The sequence below is a fragment of the Pongo pygmaeus genome, chromosome 8, assembly GCF_028885625.2.
Source record: "Pongo pygmaeus isolate AG05252 chromosome 8, NHGRI_mPonPyg2-v2.0_pri, whole genome shotgun sequence".
Lineage (NCBI taxonomy): Eukaryota > Metazoa > Chordata > Mammalia > Primates > Hominidae > Pongo > Pongo pygmaeus.
In genome coordinates this window covers 94972172-94991813 of record NC_072381.2, presented here as the reverse complement: position 1 = coordinate 94991813, position 19642 = coordinate 94972172, and the positions used below count along the sequence as shown (strand labels likewise).

At 40.7% G+C, this 19642-nt stretch overlaps 1 long non-coding RNA gene across 1 annotated transcript; it reads right to left on the bottom strand.

Moving 5' to 3' along the window:
* Positions 1-609: 609 nt before the first annotated feature.
* LOC129006433 (uncharacterized) lies at positions 610-18461 on the bottom strand. Its single transcript, XR_008491997.1, has 3 exons — positions 18261-18461; positions 5064-5204; positions 610-950 (listed from the first exon to the last, which is right to left on the bottom strand). It is a non-coding gene; the product is annotated as an uncharacterized LOC129006433 (long non-coding RNA).
* Positions 18462-19642: the final 1181 nt, after the last annotated feature.

The following is a 19642-nucleotide window of genomic DNA, read 5'->3' as shown; positions in this document are numbered from 1 at the left end:
GTGCCTGTCTTCCTCAACACTCTATGCCCACTATCTAACATCCTTAAGACCTATCAATGTGCTCTGGAAATCCTTGCCTAAGGAATAAAGCCAATGAATGAGCTGTTTTCATTGCCATTACTAGCAGCCTTTTTCTTCCCTTGGTTTTATTTTTAATACCAGATACCATAAGTAGATAAGTGTGGGGGAAGTATCCATTTGGTAACTATTTCACATCAAATTTTGAACAAATTTAGCACAAGACTCTGAACCTTAAGGCAAACTTTCACTTTTTTTCTACTGGACTAAATAGAAAGTAAATTCATATAGTTACACTTTTGAATTTTGAGAAGGTTACAAAAATATTTCATCCGGGCCATTCTATTTCTATTCCCTAGGAGTTAGGCACCTCACTGACAGTGCCCCCAATTCTCCAAAGGCTTTTTAGCTCAAGGTTTAAAAAATGAAATGTAACTTTTAAAAAAGGAATCTGTCCTCCCTGATGGCAGCTCCAAAAAATAAACCCAGATTACACTGCTTAAACGTTTTATGACAGCAAACATTGTGCTTAATACAAAACAGAAATTTTTAATTTGTCAATAATAAAAAAATGAAGATGCAAAACAAAATGTCTCTGTATTTTCCAGATATTTTATTTTTATGTTTCATATTTTCTTATTCTTCAAAGTGACAGAAGTTTGAGGTTTTGTATTTATTTTCTAAAGCTGTTGTCCTTCTATATTTTGACAGAAAGTATTAGGGCTGAGTTACTTCCAAAAATTCCAGGTTCTCCACTCTTATAACACATTTACATTGACTTGAAAATTTTTCATTGCACCTACACACACATTTTTTTGTAGGTTTTCCTCACTTGGTGAAGACTGCAATATTGTTAATACCTCTGAAGCATTTTAGAGTTACCCAAACTCTAGATGAAAATTCTACAATCTTTTCTGAAAGTTTCACCTCACCTGCAATGAGAGAGAGAGAGAGGGAGAGAGAGATCAGTTTAAATTTAAAATGGACTACAAATAGGTTCTTTTTAAAAACACCTGGATGAAAAATGTTTCCTTAAGCAAAACAGTAAGAATTTTCATTTACTGACATTAAACCAGTAAACCTACTAATGCCGATTAAAGTTAATCACAAATTTGACAGAACTGATGTCAGGGTTGTTGTTGTTTTTCTACCAATATACTATTTACCAAGTATAAAACCAAAATGTCAGACCACTAGTTTTTTCTGTTTGTTCAAATAACCAAATTGCTTGGTGCAACATTATGCATTTTTCTTCCTCTCTTTTCTACTCATCATACTTTGTTGAATTGATTTGAAGAATGAAAGCAATCAACTTCTGTAACTTCAGCTCTCTCCTTTAAGATATCTCCACTGGCTTTTCCTTCAACTCATTGAAAAGATGAATCACATCATCTAAAAGTTATGAATTGTGTGTGCCCGTGGTTGTTTCTTTTTTGCTGAGAGTAATCTAACAACCCTGTGCCCTTCAAAACTGAATTTCCACAAACTCCAAGTTCTTTAAATTACTCTCACAACGGTTTTCAGATAAGATGTTCTGTGTTTCTATTAGATGTCTTAGAAAATCCAAAACCCTTTGACTGTATCCTTGATGCAATCACAGATAATAATAATAATGGCTATTATTATTTATCGGGCACTTATTCTCCTCCAAGTGCTGTGTTAAGCATTTTATATGTGTAATCTCATTTTATCTTCTCAGTAACCCACCATTAGTCAAGAATTTTTTGGTTTCAAGTGGGAAAAATTCAGCTCAAAAATTTTATAATAGGTTTATGTGTCTGGAAGTCTTGGGGTACAGCTGGCTAAAGACATGGCTGAATTCTCAGCTTTGACAGTGTCATTAAGACATTGCTTTTCTCACAGCTCTACTTCCTTCTAAGTTGCTTTATTCTCAGGCTATCCCTATGTTACTAAGAGACGAATGCTGTTAGCTCCATACTTATATTCTATATTCATTCTATCAATATAACAAGCTGCTATGGACTGAATTGTGTCCTCCAAAAATTAATATGTTAAATCCCTCACCTACAACATCACTGTGTTTGGAGATGGGATAGTTATGAGGTGATTAAGGTTAAATGAGGTTACATGGGTGGGGCCTGAATCCAATGAGGTGGGTGTCCTTATAAGAGAAGGAAGCACCAGAGAGCTCTCTTTCTCTACCACATGAGGACACAGTGAGAAAGTGGCCAGGAAGAGAGCCCTTACCAGAAACCAACCATGCTTGCACCTTGATCTCAGACTTCTCAGCCTCCAGAACTGTGGGAAATACATTTCTGTTGTTTAAATCACCCAGTCTATGGTGTTGTGTTACAGTAGCCTGAGCAAGCTAAGATACAACCCTAGAGAGGTTTCCTCAACAACCTCGGCAAAAGTCCCAGAATTGCCTTTGACTAGCCTTGGCCAGGTCACGTGCCCATCATTGTGAGAAGAACTCTCGAATTGCCAGTCTTGGGTCATCTGCTGACCCTTTGAGCAGGAATATGAGGTCAGCCTTACTTGAACTATTGGGACTAAAGTTAAGGAAAAGTTATTCCCCAAAGGAAAACTATTACCAAAATAAGGAGAAAATGATGCAAAGAAAAGCAAAAGAGGACTTGTTAACCTCAGAAACCCTATGAAGAAGGTACTATTATATCTCCTATTGTGCATAAGAAGAAACTGAGGCTGAGGGTGAGTGCCTTGCTGAAAAACTCATGTCTGGTATACGGCAGAGCTGTGTGAACTCAGATTTTCAAGTCTGAACTCAGAGCCACTGTACTAGTCAACTTTCTTGATGATGATGACCTCAGGTGATGGTGTGTAGTGCTATTTGGGCCCTCTTCATGGCCAACCTGTCCCACTTCCCCTTATCATAAGGAAATTCAGCAGGATGCTAAATAAGTAATATTGCTCTTTCTCTATAATTGTTGTCAAAATGTTAAAAGCTAAGCCTTCCAGCCAAAACAAAAAGAAATGATAACTTTTCTGGATTGGATCAATGGTCCATTCAGGCCAATAGCATCTTCAACAATTCATTTGGGAGGTGATTTGCCCCTAACTATAATCTTAACAGGAACAGCGTTTCTCCAAGCATTTCAGAGTCTCTTAATCATGGTTCTTTTATTTGTGAATATATAAAAACATTTTTAAACTCATAATATTTCCCTTGACTTACTGTCCACCAGAGGAAGTGGTATTTTCTCTTACTTGGCTTAAGCATTCTTAAGCTGCAAAGGTAACTAACTACTCTCTCTTGTGTTCCAGGATTCAGTGAAACAGTCTCTATTGATAGCCAGATCAGACTGTGAATAAATGACCTCTTAGAACAGCTAGGTGTTTATCTCCCAATGCATCCTTCCCTCTTTTCAGGATAAATCTTGGACAGTTAAGCTTATCCTCATGAGGCATCCCTCCCATGACATTTTTCCTGAAAAATTCCGCTTGGCCTTTGAGAAGTGACTCACAACCATCTAAGGAAAAAGACACTCCAAAACAGGGCTCCAACTGGGTGGGCCTAGGCTATCTCAATGTGTCTCCAGTCCAGACCAACAAGGAACAGAAATACTGAGGAGTGGAAGAAATGATGAAGAAGCAAGGGAGGAGGTGGTTGGTAAGCAGTAGGCAGTGAGGGGATCCACATCCACTGGATTGATAAGAAAGTTTGATTCTACAGCAAATACACCATTCTAGAGTGTTCACAAAAACCCTTCAGACATTTTAGTTATGGGCACTGTCAAAGTTTGTTACAATCTTGCTTCAAGGGCAAAGGCCTCTAGTAAGCCAATCAGAAATATTAATACATTCTTCATAAGAACATTTGATAGGAAAATACAAAAAGAAGAGAATGTTTGTTAAAAGTCACTAGATTGTTGAATGTCATTCAGTGGGGTGGATAAGTGACTGGTTTCCTAGAACAAGACTTTGGTCCATTTATGTTTTCCAGAATATTACTTAAGCATTTTGTCAGGAATGTTAATTTCTTCTCAGAATGAGGTTGCAAATTACATCATGTAAAAAGATTCCTTCCCACACCAGGTTTGGGGCAACTTCTCTTTTATAGTAGTCAGTTTCAAGGTAATGACCAGAATTCATATGACAGTCAAGAATTGGAAACAGTATAAGAGTGTGAGTTTTGCAGTCAAACGGACCTGAGTGGTGAACCTTAGTCTTATCTGATTCATGTGTAAAATGAGGGTAAAATAATAACTACCTTGTTAGGGAGGAGATACTAATAAATACTATTTCATTCTTGTTATTTATTTTCTCTGAATTTTTACAACTGATCATTTTATATTAATCATTTTTATTCATCATCTTAATAAACAATATTTGTTATTATTTTAAAGCATTATTATTTAACCATATTTATTATTTTTAAATGCTCATAGCAGCCAGGATCTGTATCTCCACATATCATTGCCTATTTCAAGGTCCTGAGGTAAGGTTTTAAAATTTAGAAAACACTTGAACACCAGAATCTTAGGCAATGTTATTCAAACACTAAGTTCCCCACACTATGGAAGTCAGGCAAAGTCCTAGACCAAATACCATTCTGAGCAAAGTTTTCACATACAAAATAATGTGTTAGTAGAACTAACTGTCTCCTCCCAATAGCCCATTGCCATGGTAATCCACCAGACAAAATAGGATCGAAGAAAATATTTCTAAAGCTTTCTTGTTCCAAGGCCTTGGCTTGCCATTTTGTCTTCTCAATAGACCATTAGCAAGTTCTTACTGCCCTGTGCCAAACATCAAAAATTCAGATAAACTCAGGTTTATGTGTCAGTCATATTCTTCCCTTTTCTACCTTCAACCAGGGAATCCATTTGGCCATTTTCCAGCCATTCTGGGAGTCCTCTGAGCAGCCAGAACAGAAGCATGGCCCAGCCTCCCCACAGCTGAGTCAGGCCCTATATAATGAGTCTTATTGTTCCTCAATAAAAGCAATTTCTATATTTCAAGATGTACGTCAAAGAAGCATTTAACGGCAACTCAAACACTGCATTTTTCAATACTGGGTTACATTCTTTTTTGTTTTACAATCAGTAATTCATTTATTTCACCTCTGTACCCATCACAACACTCAATCCACTGTCTCATAATTCCTTGTTTGATCATCTGATGCTCCTACTAGCCTGTGAGCTGGGGGGCCAGGAGAGAGTCTGCCTTGCTCAGTGCTTTACATCTGCAGCCCAGCACAGTACCTGATGGCAAAAGCACAAAGTACACGTGATCAAATACATATTCTATTATAATTGATTACTTGAAATTGTGAAAAACAAAATTCACCAGACAATTAAGGAGATGATTTTATTTAGGCTGTTGCAATGAGGAGAATGTTCATTTTGTGAAAGAAAGGGAAGGGGTTCTGGGCTTTTGTAGAGTTGGGTAGACAAAGAAGCTATCCTTGAATCATGAGGAGGGATGGAGACAGTTTCTACCTTGGCAAGATGTGAGGACAAGGTATTCTTTTGCAGTTAGCCATTTCCCTGGATACAAAAGAATGGGCAAAATTCTTAACAGGTGCTGCTTTCCAGAAACACAGGCTCAGATAAAGTGCAACATTATCCAAACGAAATATGTAAAGCATATAGCGCAGAGACTAAGAGCACACAATAGCATGATAGGCACTTCTAGCTGGCTAAAATGTTTTAGAATAAACAAAAAAGGCAACCTTTCCCTGGACACAATCGCTAGAAGTTTCCTGGTGGCAGCTGCTCCCAGGAGTGTCTGAGATCCTTGCCCACTTCTCACTCCAGGCTGACCGCTAGGTTCCCAAATGTCAAAGATCCTCACTTGTCTCCTCCCATCACTCTCACTGCCTACTTTTCAGGTCATGTCCCTTGGAGGCTTCTTCAGTATCTAGCACAGTGGCCCAAGGTGTCTTGTATAGTAGGTGCTCTCCAAACATATAAATTATATGAATTTACTTATATTATATATTTATTTGGTTATATAAATTTTAATTATATGAGTTTAATTTAATGAACATATAAATTATATGAATTTAATATGAATTTAATGAATGCATGGCCAAGAGCTGAAGTTTGGGAAAATCTAATGTCATACTGATTATCATGGTTTCCTGTCTTCACAGAGAAAACAATTACATTTGTGAATCTCTATGATGGCAGATTTGCTCCACCCTGGAGTCTTTTTCCTGTGTCATATTTTAGACTCATCCTCTCATCCTTTTAAAATATTTTGAATTTTTCTGTTCTATATGCATTACACTGCACATGTCCACACTTAAGAGGTCCATGTCGTCCAGGTACAGTGACTCATGCCCGTAATCCCAGCACTTTGGGATGCCCAGGCAGGCAGATCACCTGAGGTCAGGAGTTCGAGACCAGCCTGGCCAACATGGTAAAACCTCGTCTCTACTAAAAATACAAAAATTAGCCAGAAGTGGTGGCACGCACCTGTATTTCCAGCTACTTGGGAGGCTGAGGCAGGAGAATCACTTGAACCCGGGAGGTGGAGGTTGCAGTGAGTTAAGACTGTGCCATTGCACTCCAGCCTGGGTGACAGAGTGAAACTCCTCTAAAAATAATAAAAGTCTATGTCTACTGCTTTCCTACGTATTAGAACAGCCTCCTAAATTTTCCCTGCATTGGTACTCATCCACTTAGATTTTCCACATCCAGAGTAGTTCAGCATTAGCTGCAGACTTTGGAGATTTCACTGTGTGAGCCCTTCTCTGGATCATTTATAAATGTTTTAAATAAGATTGAGCCAAACCAATCCCTGAGGACTGTGTTTACCCTTTTCCTTCCAAACAAATGTGCATTTCTACTGATTCACTTTGTTTCCTGTCTCTAAGCCAGTTCTAAATCTGTGACAAAATACTTTACCCATCCTATGGTGACAACAATTTCCATTAAGCAATACTTCAGAGGTCTCACAAAGAACAAAATGTCACTGGGGAGACAGAGGCACTTTGTAGTGTGCTGATGTGACACTACCCTCCTCACAGTGCCATTTAAGAACCACTTAACACAAAAGTTAAATATTGTCCCTAAAGAAATTCAGGCACAACAGATGATCAACAGATCTGGGATGCAACAGAATATTTCAAACCCAAGTTTCAACAGGAGTATTTATTTCAAATAATGTCAGCTTTTAGTTTACTAGATGAGGTTTCAGAATTCTGAAGACTTCAGCATGAAGATATGTCCGTTTAAGAATGTTGCCTCTTTTCAACCTACGAAATGGGAGAAAATTTTCGCAACCTACTCATCTGACAAAGGGCTAATATCCAGAATCTACAATGAACTCCAACAAATTTACAAGAAAAAAACAAACAACCCCATCAAAAAGTGGGTGAAGGACATGAACAGACACTTCTCAAAAGAAGAAATTTATGCAGCCAAAAAACACATGAAAAAATGCTCACCATCACTGGCCATCAGAGAAATGCAAATCAAAACCACAATGAAATACCATCTCACACCAGTTAGAATGGCAATCATTAAAAAGTCAGGAAACAACAGGTGCTAGAGAGGATGTGGAGAAATAGGAACACTTTTACACTGTTGGTGGGACTGTAAACTAGTTCAACCCTTGTGGAAGTCAGTGTGGCGATTCCTCAGGGATCTAGAACTAGATATACCATTTGACCCAGCCATCCCATTACTGGGTATATACCCAAAGGACTATAAATCATGCTGCTATAAAGACACATGCATACGTATGTTCATTACGGCACTATTCACAATAGCAAAGACTTGGAACCAATCCAAATGTCCAACAATGATAGACTGGATTAAGAAAATGTGGCACATATACACCATGGAATACTATGCAGCCATAAAAAATGATGAGTTCATGTCCTTTGTAGGGACATGGATGAAACCGGAAATCATCATTCTCAGTAAACTATCGCAAGAACAAAAAACCAAACACTGCATATTCTCACTCATAGGTGGGAATTGAACAATGAGAACACATGGACACAGGAAGGGGAACATCACACACCGGGGACTGTTGTGGGGTGGGGGGAGGGGCGAGGGACAGCATTAGGTGATATACCTAATGCTAAATGACGAGTTAATGGGTGCAGCACACCAGCATGGCACATGTATACATATGTAACTAGCCTGCATATTGTGCACATGTACCCTAAAACTTAAAGTATAATAATAATAAAATAAAATAAAAATAAAAATAAAAATGTTGCCTCTTTTGGATTGAGGTTTCAAGCATTGTTTTATAGAAACTTTGGGAGGCTTTGCATGAACTTAAGACTTCTAATATACATGAATGGAAACAAACACTCTTTGGCTCAGTTTCTACCTGTGCTAAATTTGGTGTTCATTAATTCTTCAGTATTCACTAAGGAATACACAAGAGCTACTCTTGTACAGTGCCTTTTCTGCTATTTCCACTACAATGGAAACTTCTCAGACTCTAATTACCGGTTCAGAGTTTTTTGTTTGTTTTTTTGTTTTTTAAACAAGGTCTCACTCTGTCGCCCAGGCTGATGTACAGTGATGTGATCTCAGCTCACTGCTACCTCCACCTCCCAGGTTCAAGTGATTCTCCTGCCTCACCCTTCCAAGTAGCTGGACTACAGACAGGCACCACCATACCTGGCTAATTTTTGTATTTTTACTAGAGATGGGGTTTTGCCACATTGACCAGGTGGTCCTGAACTCCTGGCTTCATGTGATCCCCTGCCTCAGCCTCCCAAAGTGCTGGGATTACAGGCATGAGCCACTGCACCCAGACCACACATTTTTCTTTTTATTTATTTATTTATTTTTTTTTAAGAGTGACAGCCAGGCTGTAGTACAGTGGCGTGATCATGGCTCATTGCAGCCTTGACCTCCTAGGCTCAAGTGATCCTCCCACCTCAGCCTCCCAAGTAGCTAGACTATAGGCATAGGCCACCATGCCTGGCTGATTCTTTTATTAGTTTTTGTAGAGACGGAGTCTCACTATGTTGCCGAGGCTGATCTCGAACTCCTAGGCTCAAGTTATCCTCCTGCCTTAGCCTCCCAAAGTGCTAGGATTACAGGAATGAGCCACCACCCACGGCCTGTTTATATACTTCTTAACAACCAAAATAAAACTTTTTTATGATAGGAATCACAATGTATTCATCTCTATATCACTAGAGCCTGACTAGTAGGTACCTACTACATATTTGAAAAATGTGTGAATGAATGAGTGTATAAGTGAATGACTATCCCCAGTAACCACCCCACTAGAAATAGGAGCCATGAAATGATATGTGTTAAAAATATTTAGGTGTTCTGGAAAAAAGAAAAAACAAAAAGCAAGGGAGATTAAAGGTGGGGTGTTGATACGGCTTAGCAGTGTCCTCACTCAAATCTCATCTTGAATTGTAGCTTCCATAATTTCCACATGTTGTGGGAGGGACCCAGTGGGAGGTAATTGAATCATGGGGTCAGGCCTTTCCCTTGCTGTTCTCATGACAGTGAATAAGTCTCACGAGATCTGATAATTTTGTAAAGAAGAGTTCCCCTGCACATATTCTGTCTCTTCCCTGCCGTCATGTAAGATGTGCCTTTCACCTTCTGCCATGATTGTGAGGCCTCCCCAGCCACATGGAACTGTGAGCCAATTAAGCATCTTCCCTTTATAAATTACCCAGTCTCTGGTATGTCTCTATTAGCAGCATGAGAACAGACTAATACAGTAAATTGGTACCAGGTAGTGGGGTACTGCTGTAAACATACCCCAAAATGTGGAAGTGACTTTGGAACTGGGTAACAGGCAGAGGTTGGAACACTTTGGAGGGTTCAGAAGAAGACAGGAAAATGTGGGAAAGTTTGGAACTTCCTAGACACTTGTTGAATGGCTTTGACCAAAATGCTGATAATGATATAGTCAATGAAATTTAGGCTGAGGTGGTCTCAGATGGAGGTGAGGAACTTGTTGGGAACTGGAGTAAAGGTAACTCTTTCTATGTTTTAGCAAAGAGACTGGTGGAATTTTGCCCCTGACCTAGAGATCTGTGGAACTTTGAATTTAAGAGAGATAATTTAGGATATCTGGTGGAAGAAATTTCTAAGCAGCAAAGAATTCAAGAGGTGACTTGGGTGCTATTTAAAGCATTCAGTTTTAAAAGAAACACAGAGCATGAAAGTCTGGAAAATTTGCAGCCTGATGACGTGATAGAAAAAAAAAAAACATTTTCTGAGGAGAAATTCAAGCCAACTGCAGAAATTTGCGTAAGTAACAAGGAGCCAAATGTTAATCACCAAGACAATGGGGAAAATGTCTCCAGGGCATGTCAGACACCTTTGTGGCAGCCCTTCCCATCACAGGTCCAGAGGCTTAGGAGGAAAAAATGGTTTCATGGTCCAGGCCCAGGACCCCTTGCTGTGTGCAGCCTAGGGACTTGGTGCCCTGCATCCAAGCTGCTCTAGCCATGGCCAAAAGGGGCCATGGCCTTCAGAGGGTGAAAGCCCCAAGCCTTGGCAGCTTCCATGTGGTGTTGAGCCTATGGGTGCACAGAAGCCAAGAATTGAGGTTTGGGAACTTCCGCCTAGATTTCAGAGAATGTATGGAAATGCCCAGATGCCTGGGCTAAAGTTTGCTGCAGGGTGGGGCCCTCACGGAGAACCTTTGCTAGGGCAGTGCAGAAAGGAAATGTGGGGTTGGAGACCCCACACAAAATCCCCAGTGGGGCACTGTCTAGTGGAGCTGTGAGAAGAGGGCCATGGTCCTTCAGACTCAAGAATGGTAGATCCATCAACAGCTTTCACTGTGCCCAGGGTAAAGTTGCAGACAACACCAGCCTGTGAAAGCAGCCAGGAGGGAGTCTATAACCTGCAAAGCCACATGGGCAGAGCTGCCCAAGACTATGGGAGTCCACCTCTTGCATCAGCATGACCTGGATGTGAGACAGGGAGTCAAAGGAGATCATTTTGGAGCTTTAAGATTTGACTGCCCTGCTGTATTTCAGATGTGCATGGGGCCAGTAGCCACTTCATTTTGGCCAGTTTCTCCCATTTGGAACAGCTATATTTACCCAATGCCTGTACCCTCTTGTATCTAGGAAGTAATTAACTTGCTGTTGATGTTACAGGCTCATAAGTGGAAGGGACTTGCCTTGTCTCAGATGAGACTTTGGACTGTGGACTTTTGAGTTAATGCTGAAATGTGTTAAGACTTTGGGGGACTGTTGGGAAGGCATAATTGGTTTTGAAATGTGAGGACATGGGATTTGGGAGGGGACAGGGCAGAATGATATGGTTTGGCTGTGTCCCCATCTAAATCTCATCTTGAATTGTAGCTCTGATAATTCCCACGTGTCATGTGAGGGACCCTATGGGAGGTAATTGAATCATAAGATCACGTCTTTCCCATGCTATTCTTGTGACAGTGAATAAGTCTTACAAGATCTGATGGTTTTATAAAGGGGAGTTCCCCTGCACATATTCTCTCTCTTCCCTGCCACCATGTAAGATGTGCCTTTCACCTTCTACCATGATTGTGAGGCCTCCCCAGCCACGTGGAACTGTGGGTCCATCAAACCTCTTTTTCTTTATAAATTACACAATCTCGAGTATGTCTTTATCAGCAGCATGAAAACGGATTAATGCAGGTGTGAAGGTAGTTGGCAAAATTAAGTGGGTGGTCCTGGTAAGCCTTATTGAGAAAGTAACATTCTAGAAAAGTTACAAAGAAGGTGGGAGATTGGGCCAAGTATATATGTTGGGTGTAAAGAAATGCAAAGGATATAGTGAGGGTAAAGACTCATGGCCAGGGCACTACTGGCACTGGGGAAGAAGCAAGAGGCCCATGTAGCTGGGAAAGAGATGGGGACACTAGAAGATGAGGTCAGGGAGGTAAGGAGAACAATGAGGATGGGTGGCAGTGGGCCATTGTAAGCCCTTTAGCTTTTACTTTTAGTGTAACTGGATTTTAAACAGAGAAACAACATGCTCTGGTTTATATTTTAAAAGATCACTCTTGCTACTGTGTTCAGAAAACTTTATGGAGTTTTGAGTGGTGAGCTAAGGGGAGAATATTTAGAAAGCTATTCTCTCTTAACCCATGTGAGAGATAATTGCAGTTTAGCAGTGGAGAAGTGATGGGAAGTGATCAGATTCTTTAGCATTTCCTAGTGAATTAGATGAGAGGTGCAGGAGAAAGAGTAGAGTTGAGAAAGACTGCAGGAATTGGGGAGTCAGCAAAGGAGCAGTTTTTCTTTATCCAGGGCTGGGGTGGGGAGCAGGAGGTGGAATCAGAAATTCAGCTTTGAACATATTGTAACTGAGATGGCTATTAGACATCTGAGGGGAGATGTGTACCAGGCAGTTGGTTATATGTGTCACGATTCAGGAAAGACATTGGGGCTGGAAATATAAATTCTATGGACAAATGGTGGGGTTTTTTGTTTTGCTTTGTTTTGTTTTTGTTGTTTTTTGTTTGTTTGTTTTTGAGATGGATTCTCTCTCTGTCGCCCAGGCTGGAGTGCAGTGGGGCAATCTCGGCTCACTGCAAGCTCCGCCTCCTGGGTTCATGCCATTCTCCTGCCTCAGCCTCCCGAGTAGCTGGGACCACAGACACCCACAACCACACCCAGCTAATTTTTTGTACTTTTAGTAGAGACGGGGTTTCACCATGTTAGCCTGGATGGTCTCAATCTCCTGACCTCATGATCTGCCTGCCTCGACCTCCCAAAGTGCTGGGATTACAGGTGTGAGCCACCGCAGCTGGCCAGACAAATAGTGTTTATTAAAGACATAAGGTAAACTGAAATCCCCAAGTGAGTGAGCAAGCAAGGAGAGGACCAAGGACCAAGGACAAGGCTCAGGGCCCTCCAGCAATAGGACAGGGGAGAAGATGGGGCCACCAAGTCAGCAAAGAAGTGACAATGAGGGAGGCGAAAAAAGGCATGCACACTTCAAATAGAGAAAGTATTAAAAGGAGGGAACCAACAATGTTTCCAAATGCAAATGGGTCAAATAAGTTGAGATGAAGCATTGGCAGTTGGATTTAGCAACATGAAAGTCATCCCACACTCAATGAAGAGTAGCAGGCCCTCTCAGACTACATCCTTCCCCTGGGTATTTGCTTAATGCAGTTGAATTGCTAATTAGTGACGCTTTGGGCATTTACTCAGTGTCTTCTGTGTGGGTCAAGCAGCAAGCTAAGTTATGGAGATTCAAAGATAGTGAACATGGTTTCTAACCTCAGAGATCTGGTCTTGTGTTGACTGCAACTACTAGGTTACAATGTAGAGTGATGCAGAAGCCACAGTGGGTTCGTGTAGCACAGAGAAAAAGCAGTCTGTGTCTTCTGGAGTCAGATTAACCTGGGTTTGAATCCTAGATCTACTGCTTACTGGCTGGGTAACCTCAGACAAACTGACCTTCCTGAGGCTGTGTCCTCACCTGAAAAATCACATCACCTCAGAGCATTCTGGAGTTGATGAAATGAGATTATGCACGTAAGCACTGGGAAGATGCCTGACACAGAGGATGTGACCAATAAGTGTGACTATTCTTACTATAGAGAACGAGCAGTGCACTAAGGATGCCCGGAAAAAAAGAGACCGATCCTCGCCTTGTAACCCTGCCAGTGGAAATGGCGAAAATGTCATGAGGAAGGTAACATCTGAGCTGGGTCATGAAGGATAAGTAAAAGTTTACCAGGTAGAGGAAAACAAGATGCTCCAGAGAGGGTTTTCCTGAATAGAGTGTGTTGTTTTTTTGATTCTTGCCCAGTCTGGCCCCTCAAACAGCTTCGGACGGTGTCCCTGGGGTTCAGAAAGAATCCCCACTTCAGGGATCAAGAGAGCTAGGACAGGGCTGGGCACAGTGGCTCACGCCTATACTCCTAGCACTTTTAGGAGGCCAAGGCAGGAGGATCATCTGAGGCCAGGAGTTTGAGACCAGACTGGGTAACATAGGGAGACCCCTTCTCTACAGAAAAATTTAAAAATTAGGCAGGCATGGTGGCGCATGGTGGTGCACTAGCTACTGCTGAGGCTGAGATGGGAGGATCACTTGAGCCAGTAGTTCAAGGCTGTACAGTGAACTACGGTTGCACCACTACACTCCAGCCTGGGTGACAAAAAAAAAAAAGAGACAGAGAGAGAAAGCTACGACAGCACAGGCCTCTCCACACCCTCCTGACTATGCAGGAAACACACCTAGTGGCCAGAGGAGAGGAAAGTTCAAGCAGCCTTTGAAAGGAAAGAGAAGGGTGTCAACCTGGCCAGGAACAGCTCCCAGGGAAGGCAGGGCCAGCGTCCAGGTGTATTCTAAGTGCACAGCATCCCCTTGAGCCCTTGAGCACTGTAGAGGGCTTGGCCCCTGGGGTTGAGCACCATAGCAGTCCTGCAGAGGAGTACTCACTGCCTCCACATGTCAGAAAAGCCAAGGTATGGGCTCCTACCCAAGAAGTGCTGTGACCCTGATCAGCAGTTTCAAGGAGCTTGAGAATAGCTTTGGAGAAGCCACTGACTCTCCACCGCCAGGAGCTGAGCATCATTCACAGGCCTACAGGTACAAAGGTAAACTGGATACACCAGTGCGTGGGCAAAAATCGGATGTTATAGATTTCTCTAGGTTGAAGCTAAATTTTCAGTAAGATAATACTGCAAAAATGTTTAAAAACCATCTTCTGTTACTCCCTTCAAACATTTCTCCTTCCAATTCCCTTGAGGTGACCACCTTTGTGGAGTTCTCTCCCCACTTTGCCTCAATTTTATTCACTGATTTGTTTTTGAAGTGGACTGCGCTTGATAATAAAGCTAGACCAGAAGAATGAGCTACCTTCAGTGGAACTTCAAGCATCCATGGCTTGTCCGTGGCTGGAAATTTTTGAAAAAGGGGTTCTTCCAGTGTATCCCAGTGAAGGAAATCAGACTATTTTACCTCAAAATATACTTCTTTGGCATATTTTTAGATAGCTAGTCAGAGAGACTGCAGGCCACAGGAACAGCTTTGAATAGCTGTCCTGTTCAAAGATCTGCAGAGAAAATCTACATTAGTGAAACAAACAGCAGAAGCAAACAGGCTTTCTCTGAAGCCCCTTTCAACTGCCTTATCTAGGTCTAGTGAAGATTAACTCAGAAGGTCTGGCACTTTTAAAGGTCTGACAGAGAAACAGTGGCTCTGTCTATTCCAGCTAAGGGCAGCTCCAAGATTACAAGAGAGATTTTTATCTGCATAACAAGACAGCTTTGGCTTGCCACGCTCTCCTCCCTCACTCTCCCATAGCCTGGGATAAAGAACATGCTGAATGTTAGTGCAAGGGCCAAGAGAAAACTTCCCCTTTGCCCTGTGAAGTTTCTCTGAAAATCACTGACAAATGGAGATTAATGGGAGAAAAGACATACCATTATTTGATTATAATTTTATGTGACACAATAGCCTTCAGAAAGAAGACCCAAAGATACAAAGTAACTTTCCATTTTTATGCTTAGGTTCGACAAATTATAGCCAGCAGGTAGAAATTATGATTGAACAAAAAGAGTATAATCTAATGCTAGAAAACTGAGCGGGGAAACCCCGCAAGACCTGTCTGTTTAGATTCTTCATGGCCTCTCTGTACAGCATTCCTTCCTTCTGGGTGTGGGGTAGGACCCTTTCTGGAATGGGGGTCTTATGACCCACAGGCAAACAAGGTAGGTCAGATGATTTCTTTGTGCCAATTTTTACACAAAAATACAGGAAGGAAGTTAGAGCAGTATTTTTAGGTTTTATGGCTGGCTTTGGGGGCAAAGGGTTCTGGTTTCTATGACCCACCTTAAGGAAGAGGGATTCTAGTTTCTGTGGCTAGCCTCGGGGGAGAATAAGAGGCCAGAGACAGGTGGGCAGGAGGTCAGAGAGAGCTGCTTCTGAGGTCTTCATTTTGGGGTATTGTTTTCTGAGACCCTACATCAGCAATGGTTTTTCACTAGGGAGATAAATGGTCCTCAAGATGTGTGCATTGGCTAAAGTATTTAAAGGCTCTTTCTGTTCTTTGCACAAGTAGGATAAAACCAAAAATCTAGCACAAGCACTAGTCTGTATCTTTTGAAATGTGCCCCAAGCTTGACTGCAGACAGAACAGCTACTGATTCAGGGGATTCTTGCTGTCTCTATCCAACTATAAGGTTAGCTGAATCCACCCATTTACAGTCAATTTATTTTTGACAAAGGTACCAAGAACACACAATGGGGAAAAGACCGTCTCTTCAATAAATGATGTTGGGACAACTAGATATCCACAAGCAGAAGAATAAAATTAGACCCTTATCTCACACCATATACAAAAATCAACTCAAAATGGATTGCAGACTCAAACATAAGACCTAAAATTGTAAAACTACTGGAAGAAAACATAGGCACCTCCAAGACACTGGCCTTGGCAGTGATTTTTTTGGATATGACCCCCAACAAACAGCCAACAAAAGTGAAAATTGACAAATGGAATTTTGTTAAAGTAAAATGCTTCTGCACAGCCAAGGAAACAATCAATAGCATGAAGAGACAACCTATGAAATGGGGGGAAAAATTGCAAACCATATATCTGATAAGGGGTTAATATACAAAATACATAAGGAACTCAATAATAAGGAAACAAACTGGCTAAAAGTGGGTAAAGGAACTGAATAAACATTTCTTAAAGAAAGACATACAAATGTCCAATGGCCAATGGTATATGAAAAGGTGCTCAACATCACTAATCATCAGCAAAATACAAATTAAAAACCACAATGAAATATGATCTCACACCTGTTAAAATGGCTAATATCAATAAGACAAAAGATAACAAGCGCTGGTGAGGATGTGGAGAAAAGGGAACCCTTTGTGCTGTTGGTGGGAATGTAAATTGATACAGCAATTATGGAAACTAGTATGAAGGTTCCTCAAAAAATTAAAAATAGTACTAATACTATGATCCAGCAATCCCACTACTGGGTATATATCCATGGAATATGAAATCAATACATCAGAGAGATATCTGTACTCCCATATTCATTGCAGCACTATTCATAATAGCCAAGATATGGATTCAACCTAAATGCCCATTAATAAATAAATGGATAAAGAAAACATGGTACATATACACAATGGAATTCAGCCTTTAAAAAGAAAAAAATCCAGTTATTTGCAACAACATAGGTGAACCTGAGGACATCATGTTAAATGAAATAAGCTAGGAATAGCGAGATAAATACATTATCTCACTTACATGTGGAATCTAAAAAAGAAGCAGAGAACAGAATGGTGGTTATTGAGGAAAGGGAGGGTTTGATTAGGGATATATTGGTCAAAGGATACAAAATTTCAGTTAGGAGGAATAAGTTCAAGAGATCTATCATACACATGGTGACTATAGTTAATAACAATGTATTATATTCTTGAAAATTGATAAGAGAGTAGATTTAAGTATTCTTACCATTTAAAAATTATGTCTGTGATGTAATGAATATGTTAATTAGTCTGATTTAGCCATTCCACAATATATACATGTTTGAAAACATCATATTACACATAATAAATATATGTAATTTTTATTTTTCAAAAAATAACTATGTGAGTTACAAATTAAAAATTTTTTTAAAAAATAACATTAGCTACATATTGCCACATTTTCCTCTCATGGACCTTGCATACCAAATATAGTCAGAGAACCTCAAAGATCAGAGCTGATCATTTGGGGACCTGCTTGCTACTAAATGTCACTATATATGGCAAAATTTGGCCTGAAACTTACTTCCATCATAACCTAGTAGAAAATTGTGAGCAGAAGGCCCATAATAACCTTCACCAGCCTCTAATCCTTAGAGACATCACACATTTCCCAAAAAGGACCTAACGGTTGTACATGAGCAAATTAGCTTGGTCATTTCACAACACCTGCCTCCATGATGCAGACTGGGGGTCACAATCTTGAGGATCTCTTCAGCTGCAACATCCCACAGCTTTTCAATTTACCTAAAATGTGTACAGGATCTACCTCTCATGCCTAGAAGCAGTTATATAACCATGAAACTGCTTCTGGACTTGTAATCTTCATTTTAGTGTTGATCTTTTCCAACAACAGGAGATAAAGAAAGCTCCAGGGTTTTTCCAAAGCCAGCAATCCCTGTTTTCAAAGGTGTTATTAAGTAGTTACAGCATAATTGATGTTAGCTATCACTGGAACTCAACAATAAGGCCCCAGGGAGCATGAAGTGGATTTGTTCTCTCCCTCCCTGTCCAAAGAGGCTTCCCCCAAGATCATGCCACCTAAGGGGAGGTACTGTTTGATGCATGAAGCTGCTCTACTCCTTTTCTCCTTACTTGTCTAGATTGAAAGCCTCTTAGTGACAGCTCCCGCTGCTCTTTCGATGGAGGGTCCTTTCTCCTGCAGCAGAAGTTCTGGCACTGCAGGAGAAAACCAACTGGAGACCAGGAAATGGGATTTTAAACTCTCTTTGAGTACCTGGCACTGACAGGTAGTGGTGCCTACATGAACTGCCGGTTCTGTTTCCATGGAAACGTGAAATAGTTTGGACAAACAATGCCAGCATTAACCAGGACTGCCCCAGACAACAAGCTATCTCTCTCATTTAAAGAGGAATCCTAAATTCAATTCAAACCAATATTTTATCGGGCCAAGCATTTTGCTGTTACGAATACAAAGGTAAATGAAGCAGACATAGTCCTTGCCCTCAGGAAACTCCAGTCTAGCAGATTGGAGTGTATTCTGAAAAGAAAGATTCAAAGTACAATAAGATAAACCAAGCAGATTTTACCATGCCTAAAAGGTGTTAAATGAAAAACCTAAAGGATGAGTAAGAGTAATATAGATAGATAGATAGATAGATAGATAGATAGATAGATAGATAGATGATAAGTACATATACATATGTTAAAGATCTTTTTTTAAATTTTTTACTGCTAGGGCTGAATAATCAAAAGTGTTTGAGGATCACCATCCTAGAGCAAAAAATTTCACATTAGAGTCACCCAAGATGCCTTTTAAAAGGACATATTCCCAGTCCTCTCCTCTAGCAATCATGTTTGGTAGATTGGGGTGAGTTACAGAAAATTATTTAATAAACACTCCAGGTAATTTTGATGAATACTGCTCTGCAGATCGGTTCCTTAGAGGGTAATTTAGTTACTCTGCCACCAGTACCAAGGGAGATCTTTGATCCTAGTCCACATTTAAACTTAGGTTGGGGAGTGAATTTTGTTTGATTGTTTATGTGTTTTTGTGGCATTTGAATATTTTGCTTATTGGTTATTGAAAGTGGCCTAAGTGACCTCTCCCTCTTCTGGATTTCTCCAGTAATTGAAGATTTCTACTTTGTGACTCTGGAGATCCACGTCTGCTATCTAAACCCTTACCTGGGCTTCCCTCAGCCTTGTCCCTGGCTTGTAGCTCCAGAGCTCATCAAAGTTGTGTCTTCCTTTACAATTTGTCTTGGCCCTTTCCAGTAGGGCAGCCAACTATCCCAGTGAGTCTGAAACAGAGAGATTTACTGCAACTTGGGACTTTCAATGCCAACTTCAAGAAAACTCCAGGTGGACAAGAATGAGCATGTCATCCTAGCAAGAAGCGTGGCTTTCAATAAACAACTGTGTATTTGATGTTAGAATGGTGGATCAGGGCCAAAAACAAAAATTGTTAATCCTTCCTAGAGGTCTGGTTTCTTCTACCCAATCATTTCTAAGCC